Consider the following 15,952-nt stretch of genomic DNA (forward strand, 5'->3'; position numbering starts at 1 on the left):
GTTTTCGCCCCTTGAAGTGTTAACTCATGTCATTTAGTAAATCAAAGTCTAATTAGATACAAATGTGTATCTCTTCATATTACATAGGAACCTCGCATGTAATGAAGCCCCAAACTGACGCCTAGCATCGAAACCGACACGTTTCTTGACTGGTGAGTTCATACCCCTACGTCTCATTAGCATGGTTATACGACTCACAATACGTATTAAAATATAGTTTATTCACGGATTTTATATCTATCTTTGATATATAGTTTTTATATCTACTGTGATACGGGATGGTATTCCCATGGTTTTCAATCTATAGTTTTGTGTATTAAAACTACCTACTGTGATACGTGATGGTATTCCCATGGTTTTCAATCTAGAGTTTTAGGAATTAAACTATGTATTTTTTACCAAACGGAAATTTAGATGTTCTAACTAAACTATCTTTATAGGAAAATATGGGATTTTCTTGGATAACAACTTTTTCAGAAAACTAAAGGAAACATGTTAATTTTCAGAAAACAAAACATTTATGAACTCACCAGCTTTATGCTGATTTTCAAACTACTTGCATTCTCAGGTCCACATTAGACAGGTACCCACGATCTTTTGGAGAAGACGGAGTGTATAGAAGACTCGTCTTAGCTTTTGTTCACATATACATATGTATAACACTTGTAACACTTTACTTTTAAACAAATGTAAATTATCCTATGTAATGTAATGGTTGTTTACTTCTCTTACTATGTACATTGGTTGTGATACTTAACATGAAGTCACCTCCGCCTCGGAACGTTTCCGCCCTGGGTTTCGGGGTGTGACATTTAAACACATTTTTATGGGAATCATTATTTGAGAATATAATATAGTGGGTAAGTTATGTGGGTGGAGTGTTGACTTATCCTCTGTACAAGAACACAAACAACCTCCCACACTCACTCTAAGGCCATACCCAACCACTATTCCCCCATACCTGGTCAAGCATTGTCCTTTTTCCCACCATTATTCCAGCCATACTCTTGAACAAAAGCTGGAAATCATCATCTCTCTTCCTACTTCACTCCTTCTCCACTAAAGAACAAACTCAATTCTCCCTCACTTCTCTCTCTAAATTTCAAGATTTCAAGGCTGATTTTCAAGTTCTTCATCTACTTTTGGTAAGTAAAATCATCCTTCATATGATTATTCCATCTCTTTCTACTCCAATCATAAATTTCTTACACAAACTTCATCATATTTGTGTTAGAACTTCGAATCTTCTAAGTGTTCTTGAGTTGAAGACTTCTGTTCTTCGACATCCATCCACTGAAATCACTCAAGGTGAGTTCATACCCCTACATTTTCCTGTTTTCTTCAAGTTTTAGGGGGGGAGCATACAAGTTAAATCACCAACAACATAGCTAAACACAAACAACAGCTTTCACCAGAAAACTTAATGTGCACTCACGAACTGTTTTGAACATCTTAAAAATTTTAGTTTTCAAAACTGTATTAGGTGCAAATAGTTCAGGTTTATACCTTTAAAATGACTACTTGCACATGTCCATACGACTTTTCTATAATTTATGGTGATATTTACAAAACTGCCTATCACTGTAGCTACGAATTTGGACTAGTTTGTGAAAATGAACATTTTCACATCAGTTAAAGACTTTTAAAAATCATAATAAAAATTGTGAACAAACTAGACACAGTTTCTAAACTCTCAGAGTTTACGGATCTAGTTTTTGATCTCGTATGAATTTTCTAAGATTTTTTTAAATCAGTGTAGAAATGGTAAAAACAAGTTCATAGATTACAACTTTATTAACACTTTGTAACTTGTTGAGCAAAGTGTAAAACCCTGATGTCTTCATATTTTGCATGAGTTTTCCGTTTGGATACATTATGTTATAGAAAAATATTCACTAAATTGTAAGAATTCTCTATCTTTACAAATAATGCATTATGAAGCATGGTAAATCTAGAATCGTTTTGTTATATACATTCTACTTATATAGAAAGTGAATACTACACACTACAAACATTTGGATAAACTATCATAGGTATAGTTTATGTTACATATACAATACAAAAGAATACATTTCTACAAAAAGGGGTTTTCATTATCACATTACATAAACCTGTTAATGAATAAATTTGTGAGACATTCGCTTCACGTTACTTCCAAGTAGCGCAACAAAAGTCCTTTAATTATAACCAGAATCTCTTGTAGGGAGAACATGATAATTCTGTATAGATCTATATTGGGTTTGACAAACCCACACCTTAGCTGCATGCAACAGCTAGACCGACAGGTCTGGGGTGACAAATGTCCTTAACATTCCGACGCCCGAAGATCGTCGTTTATAAGGCCAACTAAGTCATAGTATGCTTATAATAACTCACATGGTGTATTAACAAACATAAGATTTATGGGATTTCCATTTAAACTAACAAGTTTATGCCGATTTTAACTTGCATGATTCAAAATTTTATATTGAAAAATACTAGCATAATATTAGTCTTGGCAATTTAGATTGCAATACATTTTAGAGAGAAAATATGGGATTTTCGGGAACAACCACTACTTTTACAAGAAAGGATTTCAAAGTTTCATTCTAAAATCTTATGAACTCACCAACTTAATTGTTGACATTCTTTCAAAACTACTTGTATTCTCAGGGAATCCATAAAACAGGTAAAAGCGTCTGTTGAGGATGGAACGCTAAGGCGTCAAACATTGTATTTTGTCAACATAATGTAATTGATTTAGAAACATGTAAACATATACTATGATGTAACCTTCTCAATTATATTTATTTTGGTTGTTCGTACTTTGAGCACTATTACACTTGTTGTTATGATACTACACATGAAGTCCTCCACCCCCGGACGTTTTCCACCATCCTTGGTTTGGGGGTGTGACACTATCTACTAGGATGTAGATTTACATATCACTACAATACTTGATCATACAATAACTCGGATAACAATCCAAAGGGCCGGCCTTGGTGCCGTTGACCCGTAAGTACATTGAGGAAAACTCACCTTGAAATTCCGAAACATGTAGACAATCCCTGGCTGCTGGTTGATAGATCCCTCGAACTGTCAATATCAAGACGACACCCCATCAACAACTGATCCCACGAATAATCTCTGAATGTCGATCCACTAAAATACATGCGCTATCAAATACCACAATGACAACCCATCAATATCTAGCCCCTGTTTCACACTTTGAGTCCAAATTAGGGTGAAAGACCTTTTTACCCTTCTTTAAGCTTGGCCCAAACTATATGACCAAAAGCCCAAAAGATAACCTGAAACCGAAATAACACCATAAGGCCCAATAAGGCCCAAATATCCAAATTAGGCCCAAATCCATCATGGACCTATCCTGAGAAGGCCCAATATAAAAAGCCCAAAAATATTCAATGGTCAACCCTAGTCAATTTTGGTTAATGGTCAAATGTCCAAAAAGTCAACAACTCAAGAAAACCCAACAAGAACCAGTAGGAACCGGCGGTCCGGTCCAGTTCCTATTTTCCACCAAGTTTGGTTCCTGGGCTGGTTCTGATGCTCATCCCTAATTATTAATAAATCAACTTTTTGTATTTAATTAGAAAATAATTATTGTTTTGAAATACCAATTCAAGAGAGTATAAACTAGTTATTATATCATATAGTATTTTAAAACTCAGCTAACTCGGACGAGTACTCGAAATCAGCCTCTTATTGAGGTGAGTTTAGGCAACTCAACCAAATATCTCGAAATTCGGTCAACCTCGGTCAAAATCGGTCTAACTTCGACCAACTCGGTCAAACTATGACCAATTGGTCAAACTCGACCAAGTCAATCAAACTCTCTCAAATGGTCAAAATTGACGTAAAAAATACAAAAAGTAAAGAATTTCAAGATTTATATATATATATATATATATATATATATATATATATATATATATATATATATATATATATATATATATATATATATATATATTACACTTTATCTAACATACTAACCCTAAAACTACAGACCGGATAAACGAATTGTATATGCTTCTCTCGATTTTCATGATTAAAATCCTTATTTTTTTGAACTAGTTTAACATTCAAACATGTATCTTTTTTATTGATAATTCACATACCTTGTTATGAATTTAAAAAAAAAAAAATTGATTTTTCATATATAATTTCCCTAAAATCAATTTCTTTATAAAAACCATATCCAAGTGCACCCCGAGAAATATAACTACTATTAACTAACTTGGAAAAACCTTTCGAAGTCAATAACACAATTAAAATGGACATTTAATCATAGTTAAGATTGCATTATTAGGTATATTTCAATACATCAAATTAGTAGTATAGTAGAAATCAGTTAAAACGGACGAGATCCATCAAGCAATGAACTGGTATTCATGAATTATAAAAGAATAATAAATAAAACTGAATGTTGCAAAATTACTTGATCAATTGCGATAAAAAGTCGGTAGCTGTAAGTAATAAGTGAGAGAAGAGTTTTCGACAATTAGTATAAAGTTTAGGTATCAAATTTATAGAATGTGTGGACGTTTAAAAATGTTTTGTACCTTCTGTTATACTTGAACAAGACAAATGTATTGTACAATTGGATTGCAAGGGTGGAAAAAGTGAGAAGAGAGTTTATTGTTGAGCAAGAGGAGGAATGAGTGACACATATCTATATACAAAGACACTGAAATAAATAATTAACATGTTTATAATTTATTTTGACAACATGTGCTTCCAAAGGTGCTACCTGTCTAACCGTTTTTTGATTAGCCCCTTGCAACTATAGAACCTCAAATGCCGGATAGATGACATGTTGGTTAACCACATAGGCAGTTTTTGTATTCCAAATGTATGTATGCATAACCGAGTCAGTGAGGTGAGGTATTGTATTTCTTGAGGTATCGACTCCCAATGATTCCATCCATGCAATTCTAACGAGTGAAGGTGGTTCCTTAATTTCTCGATGCCTTGCAGACTCGGGAAAGAATCGAGCTCCTTCAAGAATGGACCAAGTTCCAACTCATTTAAGAAGGAAAAACAGTCAAACATTTTGTGAGGCAAGGAAGACAGTTTATCACAATACTTAATTCGCAAAGTCTTCAAAAAATGACACTGGTTGGGCAAATTGGTTATTCCTAAAAGACTCTGACAATAGGAAATTTCAAATGATACGAGAGATGTGAACCCTTGTATGCTCTTAATAGATACCAGACCTGTGCAACACGATATCTTTAAGGTAAGAAGAGGATGGGGATGGCACTCGTCTATTTGAATAATCTTTGGACAATGATAAATAGACAAGCTCTCGAGGACAGGCGATATCATTTTCGAGCTGTTGGTTGCTCCATCTATCCAATTTTCCAGTCTTCCCATATTATATAGTCGGAGCGATCTCAATGATGGAGACAAAGGCTTCATTGATCCAGTAACATTGGAACTCCTTAAGCATTTCAAGTTCTCCATATTCCATAACTCACGATCCCGAAGATGTGGTAGGTTCTCAAGCGTCGGAAGAGAGAGGCAGCTCCTACAGTCAGATAATCGGATTGACACGAGCTTGTCAAGGGGCGTCCACTTCCCTTCGATATCAATTGCCATTTTTGTTACCCAATCTGGAAAATAATTACCACAAAAATTCTTAATTGCCAATTGTTTTACATCTCTAGGGGGTTGCAGACCATCCAATACATCCCTGTCCACTCTGTTGGTACCTTGATCTTTCCCACTCCATTCGAATTCAATCTTGTATAAATATTTCTTTCTAGATAAATCTGCCTTGACAGCATCCTCTTTGCTACCGACGTTCTCTAGATGTGAAATACAGAGGCTTTTAAGAAGGTTATTTAAATGTTGTAGCACTCCAATACCATGTCCCTTCCTTCTAAGCACTGTGAAAGAAGGCAATTTTCGAAGAGAAATCCATTGTCCCATGATATTTGCGGGAATGTTTTTGTCACACTTGAAATGCCGCAAGCTTATCAAATTTCTCATGGATTCTGGAAAATTCTTGAGACAATAGCAATTTTGCAACTTCAGAGTTTGCAAGTTGTATAATTTACCAATAGATTCTGGAAGAACACTTATATCTGTAGATGACAAATCAAGATACCTTAGATGCACCAACTGTCCAACTGAATCATCTAACTTCTTCATACCATATCCTTTGAATTTTAGGATTCGAATGCACTTGAATCTTTGAAATGAAAAGTTGTTCTCAGTTAATCCAGTGAAGAACAATGTATGCAAAGTTCTAGCCACTGTATCCCTTTGAATGAACATGGCAATCTTGTCTTTGAATTCAAGTTTTGGGTACAAAGCGATATGTTTAACCTGAGGGATACATGCAACATCATCGTTTGTCGCTTCCACCAGACATAAGCTTTCATGCGCAAAAAGTGATAACGAAAGATCATGCACCAGATCATGCATTCTACAAGCAGTGACGTGACCATTATCGTCTTTTTCAACATCTTGGAACAACGAATGTGATATCAGTATCTGAAATATTTCATTTCCGACATCCTCCATCTCCATGTTTCTACTCTCATCTGCTTGAAGAAACCCTAAAGCCATCCATTGTTGGATCAATTCTTTTCTTTTCATGACCTTATCTTTCTCAAAGATGGAACAATATGCAAAACATTGTTTGGCACCTGAATTCGGAAGATTATCAAAGCTTAGTTTCAAACTCTTTTCAACTCTGTCCTTTTCATCCGCTAGATCCCAAACTTGGCTATTTTTGATGGACAACCATTTGTCTTTGTCCGTGTGATATGCCAACATGCCACCTATTATATTTAATAGCAATGGTAAACCGCAACACCTTTTCACAATCTCACGCCCTATCTCCTCCAGTTCTATCGATGGTGATTTTCCTTCCACAAACGCTCTTTCTCTAAAGATTGACCAACACTCATCATCGGAAAGACCTTCTAGACGACATGAATCCATGATCATATCATGAGTTCCGATGTCACATTTTCGGGTGGTGACAAGAATGGCACTTCCATTTTTTGACTTTATATTTAGCATACAACTCCTAAAATCTTCCCAATATGTCCTCTCTTCGACCCAAACGTCATCCAAGACTAGCAAATATCTTTTTGATTCCAACTCCTCTTCTAGACTTTTAATTAGATTGACCGTTAATTCAGAGGTAGGTTTTTTTTTGGTAAGTGATTCATAGATCTTTGCGAGAAGTGTGTTGATGTCAATCGTAACCGAAACACACAACCATGCTTTCACATCAAAATATTGCTCGATCTTTGTACCATTGTACACCAACTTAGCTAAAGCGGACTTCCCAATCCCGCCCATTCCAACAATAGGGACAATCTTCAGATTTTCACCCATTCTTGATTGGTTTAGAAGCTCTATGATATGTGCTTCATCATTCTCCCTACCAACAATTTTGAATTTTTCTGTCCCTCCAGTGGAGACAATCTGGAACAGGGCCAGCAGAGTTTTCACCTTGTAGTCCTAAACCGTTTGCTCGAGTATCAACCTCAAGCAACTTTTGATTGATGTTTTTAATTTTATGACCTATTTCATTACGAAATGAAAACCTTTTCAAGCTTGGAAGACATGATACCTTTCTTGCCACCTGATCTCGTTTCTTTATCTGGCGCCTCAACATTTCGTAATGAACCTCATCCAACACATCATCAGCTTCACCCACTAAATCTTTTAGCTGCCTCAGCCACACCATTACAGCCTCTGTTCCCTTTTGTCTCTCTGCATCACTCAGCTTGGCACGAATCAGGTCCAATGTTCTGTGAAGGCTGGTCAGCTTTTCTTCGTAACCCCAAGCGATGGCTAGTTCTCCGGCAGCTATAGACAACAGCTTTCTCAGTATCCCCTCGGCGGCAATAGTTACTAAAGGATCAGCCATTTCACGGTTGAGAAGTGAGTGGAAGAGTGTATGAATGGTGGAAGAAAAAAGAGAAAGTGATGATTGATGAAGCCTATCGGATGGTGGAACTAAAAGAGACTCAATGAATGAAAAGAAGCCACAAGGATATTAATTTGTCGGCATTTATAGTGGAGAATGATATCCAATCGAAAAGGTGTGCAATAATTGAGTTATATCAGCATTCTGTTAAAATCTCTTAATTTCTTTTCTACTTTTGCATTATTTACTTTATAGAACATATTAATATATCATTATAATATCTCTTTTAATAGTTAATATATAATGTTTTATGTAAATTAGAATTCACTTTTGTAACTGGTTTATTTTAACTACCTTCTGGTATACTGTTATTGTAATATAATATGTATCAAATTTATCGGTTTCCATCCATAAATTTTTTATATGGGTTGGAATAGATTTTTCTTATGCCATTTATCTAAAAAAAAGGAGATTTTTTTTTAACAAATGGGTCAAGGAAAATACATTGCTATTTTTTACATTCAACTCTGCTTTGTCCTGAAGTGTTAATGGTGAAGTATCTGATGTATCAGTAGCACACAATATTAAAAAGATGCTAGTGTTATCATATTTGGAGCTGCTGGTTGGATTTTATCTAGAAAAGTAGCGGCTGCCATGATCTCTCAATTGTTTAAACTTACCTCTTATTGAAACCTCTGTTCAGGAAACCAATGCCTTTTGGATTCAAGTAGCTCAATAATCTCACAATTCTTTACTATGTTAGAATACAAGACCTTGTGGATTGCTTTTTTCTTTTGGTGCTGTTTTATCTAAATTCTGGAATAAACCTTTTTTTTGATTATTTTGTAGCATGTACTTGCTAGGACCTGCTTACAGTTATTTTATCACTTCATGTATCTTTCTGAAATTATCTTATTTTGTATGTGGTGTGGTTTTCTGAATGATTTTGATGCCCATAACTTTTTTTGATATCCACTGTTTTAGTTATCTTACATTCTAGTATCATTTTTTTGTAACCAAATCTGGTTAACTTCATTAGGAAATTAAACAAAATAGTTTTGAAGGTGGAAAAAGGTTCAATTGATTTTCAAAGTTAAAAGAGCGAACCTTCTTTGAGCCATACAATGATTTCTTTTCTTTGGCAAAAACCGTCGGTAATCCGTCGCTAATAGGCTTTACCGACGGAATTGCAACAGACCAAAATCCGTCGGTAAATTCTTGTCGCTAATTGTTTGTAACAGATTTTCAACGGCTACGGCAAATTTTTAGCAACAAATTTTTCTGTCAGTAATTAGTAACCGATCACAGACATAAATATTTTTGCAACAAATTTCCAATGGAATGTGTTTGCAACAGATTACCGAAGGAATAACTCACTAAGGTGCTGTTTGATTTTTTGAAGTAAAAATTCATGTAGTCTGCGGACCACCTCTGAAATCCTCTGCAGTAGAAGAGGTGGACCAAACGGTTGCAAACTGTAATAAGAAGCGTGTTTGTTTTTTTAACATCTGCATACTGCTGTATATATTAAACGCTTAAAATAAACTAATTTTATAAATCAAAAATAGCTTTTTAATATGTAAAATTTAATAATGCATAACATTTCGGTAAAAATTAATGATATTACAATAAAAAATAATGATATTTCAAAAAAATTAATAAAGATATTTTAGTAAAAATAATGATATTTCATCAAGAAATTATCATTATTGAATATAAAAAAACAAAAAATAAATTCAACAAGAATAAACAAAAAAACGAAAAAAAAAAGTGAAATAAAATTTTAACAACATATAATCAAAATTTCAGCAATAAAAAAAGAATAAGAAGAGGTTGGAAGAGGTTGGAGGTGGCAGTACAAGTGTTGCGCCAAACAGAGCACGCGCAGAAGTTTTGACTCAGAAGACTTCTAAAAAACAAACAGCTGTGAGATGAAAAGTGTTGCGTGTGTGCTGCGCCGCGCAACAATAAGAGGTTTGAAGATGTTTTTTCCAAAAAACAAACAGCACCAAATAGATTACCAGATTACCGAAGGAATAACTCACTAACAGATTACCGAGGGAATCCCAAAATAACTCACTAACGGATTACCGACAGATCTTCTGTGACAGATTAGCGACAAATTTTGGCATTATAAAAAAAATTAAAAGTTCATTAAAAAGTTAAAAATAACTACACATTCAACATAGAAAAGTCTTACAACATACATCTAATCTACATTTTAAAACCTACCAAATATAAAACTAAAAAAGTTTCAATATTCAACATACAACAAATCCATAAACTTCAAATACATACAAAAAGGGACTAAATAATGAATTAACTAATTTGTATGTTTGTATTTTAATAATAGAAACTAAAAATTATAAAATTATTATACATTGGTTTTAAAACTGCTACTAGTTTGAGTGAGGGACTCAATAGGAGGCTTAATAAGAGAGAACTCCTTCCATTGCTCAATGCCCATCGAGACTTCTTAAAACAACAATGCCTCAAGAGAAGGCACGTTTTGTTTTTGTTGATTGATAGTGTTTTTTTCATTCTTTTGACATAACCCTTTTCACTAAGTGTGACATTGGATTAAAATGTATTTAGCTTTATAAAATAAAACATAAATTAACTGAGTGTTTAGAGTTTTGAAGTACCAATAACATTTCTTCATTTGGGATAACATCTAAATCAAGTGTGCCATTATCAACATCTTCAAAAGTGGAACGACATGGAGTTGAGAATTTATTCGTTATATCTTGCTTCTTGTTCGATTCCCTAAATAGACAAAAAGGTGTAGAACAAACTTTACACTAAATAAAACTAATAGATAAAATAAAAAAAGTATATGATATACCTGTAATATTTCTTTTTTTTTTTCTTGATAGAAGTTTCTCCAAGTTGTAAATTTGGCCAGTCAAGGATTTTCCTTCATTAATGTACTTGCCTCTCTGCGGAGCAATAAAAGACATTTCTTAATGTGATTAAAAAGATAACTAGAATACGTAATATTCAAAATAAAGATGAACGTGTAGGACCTCAAGCAATGTAAGTCTTCATAAGCTGATATCTGATATTAGCTTGTTTCTCGGATAATTGAAATTCTGCAATATAGATCATAATCATAATTTCACATCATGAACTCAAAAGAGCAAGTAAATACTTTGAAAAGTCAAAATTCAGTCAAACCCTGTTTAAATTTGAAGACATAATTAGGACAAAAGTGACCAACTAATAACCACTCACCCAACCATGTTGAAGCTAAAACTTTACTGTAGAGTAGTGGAGCGATATAGATTATTCATAATAATTGTTGGATCAGACCCCTCTTAAGCTGAAAAGTTTGAATGAAAAAAGTTTAAGTTTGTAAAATTTCATAAACTACTTTACAAAAGAATTTCATATAACTACCTCAATGACTATCTATGTTCCCGATTGATCACTCGCATCACAGATATCACTTATGCCTTCCAAAGTCTTGGAAAAATGGAAAAAAGATTAGAATGTTCAACAAAATCAACCTACCAAAAAAGTGGAACTTAGGGCAAAATAATAATTATTTAATAATATTGTAAGATTAGAAGGTTGAATAATACATACTGTATTTAAGAAGTTTGGATTTTAGCATTTGTGGTGACTAATGATGCATAACTTATAAGATTCACATAAGGAGTCTCCAACAACTGAACCACCTGTAAGAATAAAAATATAAATGCATTTCAATTAACATTCATTCAAAAACTATATTGTGGGGTAAATTTAAACCAGTTCATTTGAATGAACTGATTGACTCACAGCCACTGGGCCTTCTACAATGGCATACACTTCAGCATCATAACAATCATTTCCTTCAAGGTAATCAAAGAAGGCATCCTAATATCAAGTATCAACAAGAAAATTTACATCAATGAGCAATTCTTCAAACTTTTTTATGTTTTTAGAAGGATCAAGTATTGTACTACTTTTAGTAAATCTAAATTCAAGCTTTAACTCCCATGTAGGAGATAAGATTTCTTGAACAAAAACAATCTCTTCCTTTGAAAATTTAAGAAAATTGATATTTTCTCACAGTAAGTAAAAAAAATAACATTACATATAGATTTCAATTTGTAAGCTATCATTACATTAGGTATGATGACTTAGAAATTAATTAATGTCTCTAGTTCTCGAATAGATGCACCAAAACATGTTTGTATACAAATAGAAGCTCATATTGACCCATTTTCCTTCATTGGGGAATTTTATCGAGCATCTGATAGACATGGAAATGGAGAGATAAGAACATGATTACATACATTAGGTAATACATACAAATGCAAAAATAGATGCACCGAAGCTTAAATAGCCTTCAATTCTATGTGGTGCTCTAACTTTAAACAAGAAATTAGACGGTGAAATGTAGAATATTAGAAAAGAGAGTGGTGAAGGGTAAAATACCAGAAAACTAGATGTTAGGGAAGACTGATTGATCTTGGAGGTGAATGTCGGTGAAACAGAAGCAATCGTCAGCGACAGACGGTGTCTTTGGTGTAGAGGAACGTCAAATAGGAAAAGTATATGAATCAATTGGTAGAGATTGTAACAAGGTTTCAAAAAATATAAATATCACTAAAATCCGAGCTATAATGAAGAAGTTATGACCAATCGAAGATCCGTGATAAAACCGACAAAACACTGTATAGTGTAAAAACTGAATTTCAATAAAAGGCTTTTTAGCCATAACAATCTAAATGAAAGTTGTAGATTATGTTAAACCGAGAACTTTCATAAAAAGAACGCCGAAATCTGACTTCATATGAAGAAGTTATGATTTTTCTAAGTTTCAGTATAGCAGTGTACAGCTAAAAACTCGAAATAAAGATCGAGTGATTTTTAGCCGAAACAACCTAAACAAGAATTGAAGGTCTCGTCAATAGTAGTACAACGGTAAAAAGACAGACAAAAACGGACGTAGGATGAAGAAGTTATGAATGTTTAACGGATTTTCCTGTCCCGTTCTGTTAAAAATAATAATATTAAAAATAAAATCAAAATTAGCCGACGAAGTCTAAACGAAAGTCGTAGACTATGATTTTACCTACACGTGCATATAAAGAACGTCAAAAACGGAGTTCGTATGCGAAAGTTATGAATTTTAGAAGTTTTTGGCTAAAAAATCGAGAAATGTTGAAAGCCAGGAAAATTCACATGGTGTACCTTCGGCCACGTCACCCTCGCATGCGAGGCTTCCACATGTCACCTTCTGATTGGATTGAAGTTGCGTTCCAATGGCTAGCTGACATCCCTCGGATGAATAGTAACCGCCACACCCCGATCCGACACGCATCTTGCCTCTTTGTCTCGTATCCGAACTTCGGCCTCGTGGCCTTCGCTGCTGATGACACGTGGCTGCTTACTCACCCCTCGGACGACACCCTCGCACCCCTATATTAAGGGTGTGAGACTTATCGGATTTTTCACACATTTCACCCCATTTTCCATTTCTTTTCACTTCTTTCACTTCCACAAACTTATATACAACCCCAAAGCCCCGGTATCATATCTCAAACCTTAAGCAAGCCTCGAAGCCCCGACAATCCCGAGAAAAACAACTTTCTCTAGTCGAAACTCTACCCAATTAAAGCCGGTTTTTCACCAAATAAACTCCTTTCCAAAAAACAAAACGCTATCTAAATCACCACTTATCAAGTGAGTTCATACCCCCGTATTTTCATAATTTTTACTTTTTTAAAGGGGGAAATACAAGTATAACACAAGAACTTTGTGTTACAAATAAATGATTTCAAATCATGATAAAACAACATTAAAGCATCAAAAATTCTCTAAGTATTGAACTCTTTTATAAACTTATATTTTTCCCCAAAACTCATATTTGTATATATATAATTATATAAATAAGATTTAAAAGGCTTAGGACTGATAACTTATTCTAGGTCCTTTTCCTTGTTTGGATGTGGGCGTATAGTACCGGTTATTAGTCCGAATGTCGTTTAAATTTTACATATATATAAAATTACATATGTATATAAATATAAAAGTTATTTCATCAGTTTAATTACCCTTTGTAACATGTTGAGCAAGGGGCTACATTTAAAAATAGTTAAATACCAGTTCAGAAAGTACATATAAATTATAATAGGTATAATTTATGATACATAGGACAATAATTCATGATTCAAGTATACTAGAATACACCGTTTTACATGAAACAAAGGTTTGATTCAAAACAAATCAAGGGTTTACAGTTTTCAAATACATGTTACAAATACTAATTCATGGATATACAATCAATCATTTATTTCAGAATGATTGGGTTTTCATTATATATGTAACGTTTATATGCTTTTTATGAGACATTCAATTCAGGTTGTTTAAATTCATTTAAACAACCAAGTTAAAGTCCAGATATTATAACCAGAGTCTCCAGTCAGGGGATCGAAACAAGTTGTATATAGATCTATATCGGGATTAACAACCCCACACTCAAGCTGCTAGCTACAGTCAGACATCCACGCCAAAGAGTGACAATTGTTATCAATAGTTTAAATCCCCACAAAACGTTTGTTTCAGGCCATCATGTCTTAGTATTGTTATAATAAACCATTAAAAAGTTATTAACAATATGTTAGTGTATAATCAACTAAACGTAAGTACACCTTCAAAGTACCAGTTTAAAGAATATAAACTACAAAAGTACATTACAGTTTTGAATAACAGCTGGTGGAACCAGGCACACTCTCAGTTACAAGTTTTACATAAAGAAATAAAAATACAAAACATTGATTTACAAATAGAACAGTTTTATGGGAATAAAACTACTTTTCATATTCAACAGAAAATATAGGATTTTTTGGAACAGTTTACATATGCAAGATACAGATACATCCGTTCAAACATAAACACTTATGTACTCACTCAACTTTATGTTGATACTCTTTTTTCAAATTACTTGTATTCTTAGGGAAACAATAAACAGGTACTCCCCAAGCTTTTTAAGAAGACGGAGCTACTTGGAGTCATATCTTCTTCTTTTGTATAACTATTTTGGTTTCAATATACAATGATTGAACACATGTAAATAATTATACTTTTTAAATACAATGGTTGTTTGTACTTTGATTTCTATGATACATGTGTTGTGATAGTACAAATGAAGTCCTCCACCCCGGGACATTTCTGCCGTCTGGTCTGGGGGTGTGACATTGCCTCAATACCTACTTCCAAAGTATGATCGACTGTGCATGGTTTAAATAATCTTATTATTAGGGAAGTCAAAACATGCAAAGTGAAACATAAGAATAATCGAATCCAATATGGTCTCAAAGCTTTTGAATATAAATAAAACACATTTTATTTAATCACCATATTGATTACACATTATTAATTGTATAATGTTTCGATTACTCAACTTAATACTTGAATTAAAACAATATTCATCCCATGCTCCAAGCATGCACACTATGTTTACCTATGTTCCTTACTTTGTGAAATAGATCAATTGTAAACATTTCGAACGACACTCATTTCACAATTCCGAATCCTTATTGTAAGTGTAAGAATACCAAGTCCTGGCCACTTACTCTAATATACTAGATTCTAAGATTATATGCAGTGATCCTTTTGTAATGACTATGTAAACAAGTCATAGAGACTTTGCCAATAACAAAACTTTCCATCGGAGATTGTTACAAGACAATTCCATAGATACGAAGTCTCATATTCAAAGCACATTCCTTTGAACATCCTTCTTGCATAAAAGTCTCTAACTTAATCATAGATTCTTGATATCTAATTCCCATTATGGAAACTTTTCCATAATTGCCATATGACTATCCATTCTTAATAGAATCCTATCTCTTCAGAATTATATCAATATGGTCCATTCATTACTATACTTCCAACTGCCCACAAGCAACCAATCATTGGTAAACCTTAGATTGTCCTTGACAATTGTTTAACCACTTTAGTCATATCCGGTTCTAACCCTTTTCCCCTCTTAATACCCTAGGCATTTGGAAAAAAAACACAACAGATGAATATTATAACACATGTAATCGATCCTATACC

Source organism: Lactuca sativa, chromosome 2, assembly GCF_002870075.4.
Source record: "Lactuca sativa cultivar Salinas chromosome 2, Lsat_Salinas_v11, whole genome shotgun sequence".
Lineage (NCBI taxonomy): Eukaryota > Viridiplantae > Streptophyta > Magnoliopsida > Asterales > Asteraceae > Lactuca > Lactuca sativa.